This window comes from Sciurus vulgaris (assembly GCF_902686455.1).
Source record: "Sciurus vulgaris genome assembly, chromosome: 12".
NCBI classification, from domain to species: domain Eukaryota; kingdom Metazoa; phylum Chordata; class Mammalia; order Rodentia; family Sciuridae; genus Sciurus; species Sciurus vulgaris.
This window is the reverse complement of record NC_136473.1, coordinates 18,390,095-18,399,773: the sequence shown is the minus strand read 5'-3', so window position 1 is coordinate 18,399,773 and position 9,679 is coordinate 18,390,095. Positions and strand designations below refer to the sequence as shown.

General features: G+C 46.8%; 1 long non-coding RNA gene across 3 annotated transcripts; it reads left to right on the top strand.

The window, feature by feature from the left end:
- The first annotated feature begins 2,824 nt into the window (after positions 1-2,824).
- LOC306641736 lies at positions 2,825-8,169 on the top strand. 3 transcript variants are annotated; one of them, XR_013758269.1, is made up of 4 exons: positions 2,825-3,148; positions 6,337-6,507; positions 6,884-7,068; positions 7,630-8,169. It is a non-coding gene; the product is annotated as an uncharacterized lncRNA (long non-coding RNA). The 3 variants fall into 3 exon arrangements; XR_013758270.1 differs by having other exon boundaries at positions 7,588-8,169; XR_013758271.1 differs by lacking the exon at positions 2,825-3,148 and adding an exon at positions 4,492-4,619.
- The last annotated feature ends 1,510 nt before the right edge of the window (positions 8,170-9,679 follow it).

The window sequence follows — 9,679 nt, the reverse complement described above, 5'->3', positions numbered from 1 at the left end:
TTCCTGAACCAAACTGAAATCAGGCTTGTGAGTGGGAAGGAACAAGCGTTCAAAGACTATAAAACACAAGAGCTGCTGGAACATGAGGTGGGGAGCGGGACTGAGAAGGAGCGAGAGAAACAGCCAGGCCAGTTCATGCAGGGCTTGTAGATTATGGAGAAGAGCTTGAATTGTATTCCAGTGCTGTGGGGAGTCACTGAAGGGTCTTAAGCTGAGAAACCATGGGCGTAAGCACTGGTCTTACTGACTCAGCAAGGAGGCATGCATTAACTCTGTAGAGAATGCTCTGAGAGTGGGCAGAATGGAGACCATGCAAGGGACATTTACATTAGTCCACACCGCAGATGACAGTCACCTAGACAAGAATAGCAACGATGTTTATGGAAGAAAGTCATCAGATGTGAGATATCACTGGGAGATCCAATCCCCAGAACTTATTGGTGAATTGGATATAGCAGTTGGGAGAGAGGGAACTTAGGATGAGTCCTAAGTTCTGGCTTGATGGATAGATAGATGTTGGCGCCATTTACAGAGATGGTGAAGATTGGGAGCAGGGTGGGGAAGATGGTGAAATTTCAAATGTTCTGACACCTCTCAGTGGCAAGATCAGATAAGCAGATGTTTAGGGATCTGGTAGTCAAAGGGTCTTGAGGAACCCCAACATTGCGTAGTGCGTGTGGGGGGACCCACATCAAAGGAGACAAGGGAACCAACCCAGTTCTTTTCCATCCTATCCTGCCTGGATGATATTTGGCTAGAGACCTCCAGAGACATCTTTTAAAAAATTTATTATTGGTAGAGTTTGGGACTGAATGACACAGACAGCTTCCTTTAGAAAATTTTGCATGGAAGGCCTAGAATATTTTGCATGATTTTATTCTGAGGAGATTTTCATAACTTCCAGGGTATTTTTTTCTTCTCCGTACAATAACTGGTTGTCAATCATCTTCCTGTTGAGAGCAAAGAAAGCATTTATTCATTACGACTGATATCTTTGAAAAAGGACCCTTTAATTAGTATTCTTGAGGGGCCCAGAGCTTTTTAAAGACGCGATCCCTTCCTAGCACACACAGCTGGGCTTCAGAGCCTGGTTCTTCGCCTAGTCAAAGGGCCCCCAGGGACCCACTGTGCATCCTGACCTCTGCCCTTGGCCCTCCCACTCTCCCTCATGAGCCACTTCCCTGCAATATGCTGCCTGCTGAGTCTCATTCATCCCCATGAAAGGGACTGTGATATTTAAAGTTCATTTCAGGAAGGTTTCATAATAAGAACTGGGGAAAAGGACATAATCTCATTTAAAAATATTTCCTTCCTCTGTTCTGCTGATAGAATCAAACAATTCAGAGTCCCATCTGTCCTGTAACAGGTCCAGATTGCACGATGTGGTTCTGGAGTGATTTGCTTCCTTTGTTTCGGGGCACCTCTGGGGGGATCCCCTCCCCTCCTTGGAGCACACAGACTGTACCATTTGATCCTTGGATTTGCAATTCCAGCAGCAAAATAATGAGCCAGCACTGTAGGAAAATGTCACCCTGCCCCAGTGATCAGTATCTGGGACTGGGGAGGGAAGGCACTGTTCTAAATGGCAGAGTGGAGTTAAAGGAACATTTTCAAAGTTAATTGGAAAACATACAAACATAAAATAAAACAACAATAATAAAAGTCTAAACAGGGACCTCTGTGTTCTGTGCCAGCCTGCTCCAGGGTGTGAGTCGTTCCCTGCTGGGCCCTGAACTGCACGCCAGGTGTCCGATGCTGTCTGCTTACCAGGCTGGTTCCCTGCTGTGATCTCTGTCCTGTGACTAGGAAGGGCCCCCTTCTGCAGCCTGCCTGGCTGGGCTTTCCTGGTTTCTAATGTGCCCACCCTCTTCCCTCCTGTGTAGTTCAAGGGTTGACAAGCTTTTTCTGGAATGGGCCAGAGAGTAATATTTTAGATTGATCTATCTTCCTTCCTTCCTTCCTTCCTTCCTTCCTTCCTTCCTTCCTTCCTTCCTTCCTTCCTTCCTTCCTTCCTTCCTTCCCTCCTTCCTTCCTTCCTTCCTTCCTTCCTTTCTCCCTCCCTCCCTCCCTCCCTCCCTCCCTCCTTCCTTCCTTCCTTCCTTCCTTCCTTCCTTCCTTCCTTCCTTCCTTCCTTCTTACCAGAGATTAAATCCAGGGGTGCTTAACCACTGAACCACATCCCCAGCCCTTTTTTGTATTTTATTTAGAGACAGAGTTTCACTGAGTTGCTTAGGGCCTTGCCAAGTTGCTGAAGCTGGCTTTGAACTCAAGATCCTCCTGCCTCAGCCTCCTGAGCTGCTGGGATTACAGGCATGTGCCACCATATCCCGCCCAATCTTTTAGATTTTCAGACTGGGAATGTAGCTCAGTGGTAGAGCAATGCCCAACACGCCTGAGACCCTGGGTTCCATCCCCAGCACCTCACACACAACACGTACAAAAAGTTAATTATTTTTTTTTAGACTTTTGGACCACTCAGTCTATTTCACACATCAACCCTGTTATGCATCATGAAAGCCACCGCAGATGATATGTAAATACTGAGGGTGACTGCGATCCAACCAAACTATTTATGGACTTTGAAATTTGAATTTCACATAATTTTCATAAGCTGTAAAATAGTGTTCTCCTTTTGAATTAAAAAAAATAATCATTTAAAAATATAAAAAGTATTCTTAGCCCACGCGTTGTGTGACGGAGGTGGCAGGCAGGACAGAAGCGGCTCCAGGGCTGTACTTTGCTGACCCCTTTTCTGGTTGGTGCCTTCTGTGTAAATCTTCCCTGGGGTGACAAGGGTCACTTGGCTTCCTCTTTGCCACATTAATTGACATCTCTTCTTTACCACAGCAGAGATGCAGGTTTCTCTGCAATGGTAGTGGCCTGGTGGAAGAATTTCTTTCATTTCTGTTTTGTTGTTTATTTCTCAGTTCTTTTTTTTTTTTTTTTTCTCCTCCTGCTTCTGCTTCTCTCCCCGTCTCCTCTGCTGAGTATCAACTTCTTAAGGTTTTATTTTCTTCCCTTTTCTCCTCTCCTGAGTGAACTCTGGCGCCCTTCTCCTCAAGTCTCACAGTTTGGGCCTCCCCTCCCCCAGGTCTCAAATCTAAGCTGGCCAAATGCAAACCAGACATCTGTGACGCCAGTTTCACAGGTTTGTAGCAAAAGGAGGAAAATGGGCACCGTGGAGGGGTTTTTCATAAGGCTGACTTTATTCAGTTGAAGCGTCCCCAGGCTGGGGTGGAGCTCAGTGGCAGAGCGCTTGTCTAGCCTGTGCAAGGCCCTGGATTCAGTGCCCAGCACCATACACACACATAATCTTAAAAAGTCCTTTGTTCTGAGATGATGGCTTTCATTCTCTTTTACAATTGCAATGTTTTGTCCTCTGTGAAGTGGGGGTGACAGTAGATGACAGTATCTGACACATAGAAAAGTTAATCATGGGGCTGGGGCTGGGGCTCAGTGGCAAAGCACTTGCCTCGCACGTGTGAGGCAAGGCTCTGATCCTCAGCACCACAGAAGCAAATAAACTAAAGGCATGTGTCCATCTGTAACTAAAATATATTTTTTAAAAAAGGTTAATCATGTTAAATTTGGGGGATGGGATTTTGCTCACTTTTAAAATCCAAAAGATATTGTAATTGTGGCTCCCGTGTCTGTATTTCCATCTCCAACTTCTCTCTTGGGTTCCAGACCCATGGATTTTAACTACCTGCTGGACATCTTACCTGCACGTGCTAGGAGCACCTCTAATTTAATACGTCTAACTTCAAAGTTTTCATCTGCCCTCTTCCTTCCTCTCGTCCACTCCGCCCTGGAATAAGCCCAGACTTTCCACCTTCTTCCGGAATCCCTTCTATGGTCAAGGATGTGGCTCTTCACTTCGTCACTCAGGCATAGGAATGTCCAGTGCCAGCACGCTCCTTCCCCTTCCTCATTCTCTGTGTCCCATCCCTTGCTCAGTTCTGATGATCTGACCCCAGAGGAGTCCCCTGAACGTCCCTGCTCTGCAACTGGACTGCCTCTTCCCCTTTCGGTCCCCAGCTGCTCCCCCAGGGCTGCTCTGTTGGCACTTCCTCCAGCTGCCAGCCCACTGTCATCAGGAGTCATCACCGTCAGGTTCTCCTCTTGAGCTGTACAATGTCACGGATCCCCACCTGCCATCGGGTCTCTGGGGTTTGTCCCCCAGCCACCTTGCTCTGCTCGTTTGTATTCTTTTCTCACTTCACAGTTCCCATCTTCGAGTCACGACGATCTCCTCGTCACATAACCTCAACTTCTCCTCTGTTCCTTGACCTGCCTTTGACTCCTCTCCAAATAACCAAACCCTATTCTGTCATCGAGATCTAATTTAAACGTCTCTCCTCCTCCTCCTCCTCCTCCTCCTCCTCCTCCCCATCCTCCTCCTCCTTCTCCTCCTCTTCCTCCTCCTCCTCCTCCTTCTCCTCCTCTTCCTCCTCCTCCTCCTCCTTCTTCTTTTTGTGAGACATATTGTTCGAATGCTGTTCACAGAACCATGCCCCCCATTCCACTTATATCCTAGAATGTGTCCTGTCCATGTCTTCTCAGGCTCCAGGGAGGAAACATTGAAGGATGGCATGGTTGGCCAGATCAGCTTGATTAAGGCAGGTCTTTACATGCTGCAGATCCTGGAGGTGGGGGATGCGCGACACCCCCATGAATCTTCACCATGAATCTTCAACTTCACAACAAATTTCTTGTGGGGGTCAAAGGACTGAGGACAGCAGAGCTCAAAGCAGGGCCAGTAGATGCAGGCGGGGCCACAGCGCTGCGTGCGGTTCAGGGGCAGGGTGGTGTCAGTCTCACAGCACTGCTCCAAAGGGTGTAGATCTTGTCCCCACACCTGGGTGCCGGCTGGCACAGCCACAGTTCTGTGCTTCCATCTGTGCCTGCAACCAGGAGCAAGCGATGCCCACACGTACTAGCACTCAATCTCTGGTCTTCATAAGACCAATTCCAGCTTCATGCTGCAAGGATGGCTCAGAGCTCAAGAGCTAAGCATCACTTCTTCCATGAAGCTTTTCTTGAATTTTCTCCTACCCATCTCTTTCCAGCGCACCCACCAAACCAGTCTTTCCTTAATACTCATTCAGGGTATTTTTGTCTTTTCCTTGAAGCTCTTGGATGGCTACCCATCACTCTTAGAATGAAGATCAAGCATTGCTCAGAGGCCTCATTTCTCACCATCCCAGTAATGGTTAATTTCATGGGTCATCTTGACTTGAACATGGGGCGGCCAGAAATTTGATCAAGCATTCTAGATGTTTCCCTGAAGGTGTTTTGGAATGAGATTAATATTTAAATCAGTGCATTGATTAAAGCAGATTGCCTTCCCTAATGTGGGTGAGCCTTGTCCAATCAGTGGAAGACCTAAAGAGAACTAACAGCCTGTTCTGAGCAGCAGGGAACGCCTCCAGCCAAGTGCCTTCCAGTGGAGACATCTGCTGCCTTTTAGATGCAACCACACCATTGTTTCACCTGGTTCTTGAGTCTTTGGACTCAGACTGGACCTAAACCATGGTTTCTCCTGGGTTTCCATCTTGTCAACCTCCATAAGTGTATGAGCCAACTTCTTATAATGACTCTTTCTCTTTATAATACTTGGTTCTGTGTCTTGGGAGAAACCTGCCAACTTAGTCTCTCCCACTCTACTTTCCTTAGCCATCCTGGTCTTTCAGGCTTCCTTCATGTCTACCTTCAAGGTCCACAAGAACCATTGTTAGGCGTTAAAGGCGCAGTTATGGTTCGTCGCTAGCTCCCAGAAACGCTCCACAGATACAGGTCTCACACAAGGAACCTTTATTTTATGCAGATGATTCACATCTGCACGGGGGAAAGGGAAGAAGGGAAAAGAGAATCATGGCGCAAGGTTTCTCTCAGACATAGGAATTTCGCGGGCTGAGAGGAACCAATTGTGGAGGAGAATTCTTACAGACTGACTGATGGACCAATGACATATTAGGACGTAACGTGGGAGGCAGGAAGATTACAGCAACATAAGCCGGAAATTCCTGTAACCGGAGAGGCGGGCAAACGCAGATTGACAGGTGGTGGGGAGACCAGAAATTCCTGTAAAGGGAAAGGCGGGCGGTCGAACGCAGATTGACAGGTCGTTGGGAGGTGGGAAATTCCTGTCATGGGAGAGAAAGGTGGCTTTATATCTTACAACCATCACTTCCTTAAGAAAGCCTGGCCCCAGGGAGCCCCCACCCGTGCCCAGGCAGGCCAAGTCCCTCTGAACTTCTACCCTATACCCACCATGATTGTCCTTTCAATGTTTATTTGTGAAATTACTTGCTTAATGTCTCTGTCCTTCCCCAGATCATCAGCTTTCTGGGGGCAGGGACCCCACCTGTCTTGATCATCGCTGTAGGGTCAGCACAGAGCACAGAGCTGTGGATGGATGGACAACCAAGTGACTGGACCCCCGCAGCTGAAGGCTGAACTCAGCCTGAAGTGATTATATTCTTCAGGAGACAGTGGGATGATCAGGTGAAGAAACAAACCACCTGCTCTGTCAAGATGCAAATTCTGAAGAAAAAGTTGGGTTTTCCCCCCACTCGCAGTTGGAAAAGTCGCTAATTCTCTCACGTGGCTAAGATAAAAATTCAGTCTGATTAAGGCAACAAGGTGGTTCTGCTCTGGTCATTTTGGTTGTCTTGGTTTTTAAAGCGTGTGCACAGCGGGATGATAAGATGTGAGAGTCAGGGCAGATGACATCCTAAGTTTTATTTCTTCCCTTGTCTCCGCCTCTTACTGGCCATTGTGACTTCCTTCTGGTGATAAACATGATTCAGAGTTTGTGTTTTTAAGTTAAAATGTGCAAATCGTAACTTCCTGTGTGTCTTGGTGTCTTCACTTGACACAGACACCACGTGAAGCGGATTGTCCTGGAGCCTCCAGGCCTCAGGCCCTCCCTGAGCACTTGAGAGACACCAAGCAGGAATCCCTGGCATCTCCAGTGGTCCCGCCTCAGCCCTGTCCCGGCAGGCGCGCCTCCTCTCTTCCTTCCCAGGTCCTCCCACACGAGGACCTGGCCAGTGGCCATCAGAGGTTTGGAATGGATAATTCTTTCATTCCCCTATGGTGTTCTAAGTCCTGTGTAGAATTCTCCAGAGGACATAATATGAAATCAACCAAAGAAATTGGCTCCAAAGTAGAACTTTGGTCACACAGACCATGAATTGGTTAACATATGTGTGCTGGGGATTGAACCCAGCACATGCCAAGCCTGGGCTCTTTACTACCGAACGACACCCCCACCCCAACAAATGTGTCTCCAGAGTCTCCCTTGAGATCTGTGATGGAGTGTATGCTGGAGAGCTACCCAAGTAGAGCATTACCTGTGTGTCCCAAATTAAGTAACATTTACTGCATATTTTTCATATGCAACACAGGAGATAGTGTATAGTGTTATGTCTGGAAAGCCAGGGCCACTGGAAAGGGGGGTGTCAGGAAGAAAGGCAGGCAGACAGGTGGTGAGGACACTTGGTGGCCTTTGCTGCTGAGATTGGAAGGGTCCACACCGAGATCTGCAAAGGAACATGAGAGACTCACTGGGTTTATTCTTAGGTACGTGCCCTCTATGTGACTTTTGGAATGCTGATCCCCCAGATGTCGTCATGGCCAACTCCCTCACCTTCTTCAAGTCTTTCCAGATACCACCTTTGCAGTGAAGCCTCCCTGAACATGCAATTTAAAATTGCAATCACCACTCCCTGGAATATTCCCTGCCTTGCATGCTTGAATCCACTTTAACTTTTCTACTTCTTCTATTTACAGATTTGTCATCCTGTAATATATTGTATAATACACTTACTTTGTATATGAGTTATGTTTTCTGACCCCCAAACACTAGAATGTAGATTCTACAAAGGGTTGTCGGTTTTGCTTATTGATGTATGGTAAATGCCTGGCGTGTGGTAGTTGCTCAATAATGTGTGTTGAACACAGGCCTGACATGTTTGCTAATGGGTGGTGGTTATACCTTTGTACACCCTTAGAAGCATCATTCTACTGAAATTGATAAATAATTTATCAACATCTGTCTGCTGGTTCTTATTGCTTGTTTCCTGTTTCTTAAGTAGCTGAGAGAGAATCACTGAGGTGTTTTTTTTTTTTTTTTTTGACTAATGGAGATGTTTCATTCACCTACAAGTGGCAGGACTTAGACAATTATCATTCAAACTTCAGCTGCTAAAGACAGAATGAATGGAAGAAGCAAGATTTAGGACAAGACTTGTGTAAATCAAATTTAGACTAGTGAAAGTCACAGGGAAGAGCATTCCTGGTATGGTATCCCACAGCAGAAATGCCAAGGGGAAAATAAGGTGTTGGGAGAAGGCCAGCCCACAGGTCATGGAGAACCAAGGTGAACAGGAGGCAGGGGCTGGATTCGGAGAACCAGGAGAGCCGGGCAGAGGAGTTTTGTCACTTCGTTTTGAGCCACGGGGACACTGCAGGGGAGTGGCTCCATAGAAGCTTGCTGTAGGAGAGTCAGGCGTCTTCTCCCTGTAGACTGGACTGCCTGGGGGGTCAGGGGAGCCTGCTGGAAATTTGTGAGTCACAAGCTGAAGTCAAAACAGGGTGATAGTGCAGGATAAGCTGAGAGATTGGAAGAAGCAACAGCATTTTTTCAAAATTTTTATTATGAAAAATTTCAAACACGCAGAAATATGTAATAGTATATCATTATACATATGTGTGTGTGTGTGTGTGTGTGTGTGTGTCTCACCTACATTCAAAACTGAAACAGCAGCATTCTAATTGGATTTCATTTTATCTAAGAACCTACAATTTCCAGTTGTTATGCTAAGACCTGGGATTCAATATCTGGTCATATTTTCTCATTATAACTTTGATAGAGTCAAGATTATCCTACATTTTTAGTACACCTGGTCCTTGCCGTGACCCTCTGCATGAAGTCACCATTCCTTATGTAAATGACAAGAGCTGGCAGTGCCTGGCTCAGGGCATCTGTGCATCTGGGACTGTCATCGGTGCCAGCAAAATATTTTTTAAGCCTTGGCAGTAGCTGAATTGAAATGAAAAATATTGTTTAGATCCTCTTGAAAGAAACTAAAGGCGTAGGTGGTTAGTATTTTATGCCAAGCATTCTCTGGGAGTGAGGAGCACCTTGGTGCTTCACCCTAGTAACCCCTCAGCTGGAAAGCCAGAGGTCAAAGTGAAGCGTAGAGGTGGCACCACCGAGGTCAGCTGGGCCATGGCCATTCCTCCCCTCCAGATAGTTTCCTCTCCCTGCTGTCTGCTTTACTTTCATTTACCTGTTTGTTTTGATCTGACGCAGCAGCATTACTCTGTCTCTCAGGTTGGAGGCCCAGGTGATGCTCCAAAAACACTGACTTTGCCACTCATAAATTCTCTCACCGGTGATGTTAACATCCCAATTCAATAGGCTCACACCATCCCAGGGTCTTCATATTAAAACCAGAGACGCCATGAATTTGCCCAAGTTGAGCTGTGTAATAACGAGATGCCTTGTATTCTCTGCATAACGAACACCACCCTACCTTCACCCCCTACCCTTACCCTCCCACCTTGGAGCCAGACCAAGATAAATGATCTGACTTTTTTGGGGGGCTCTAGAGCATTCTGTACCATTGAGATTCCTGGCCTTTTAGCTCTCAGAATAAATGTCCCTAGG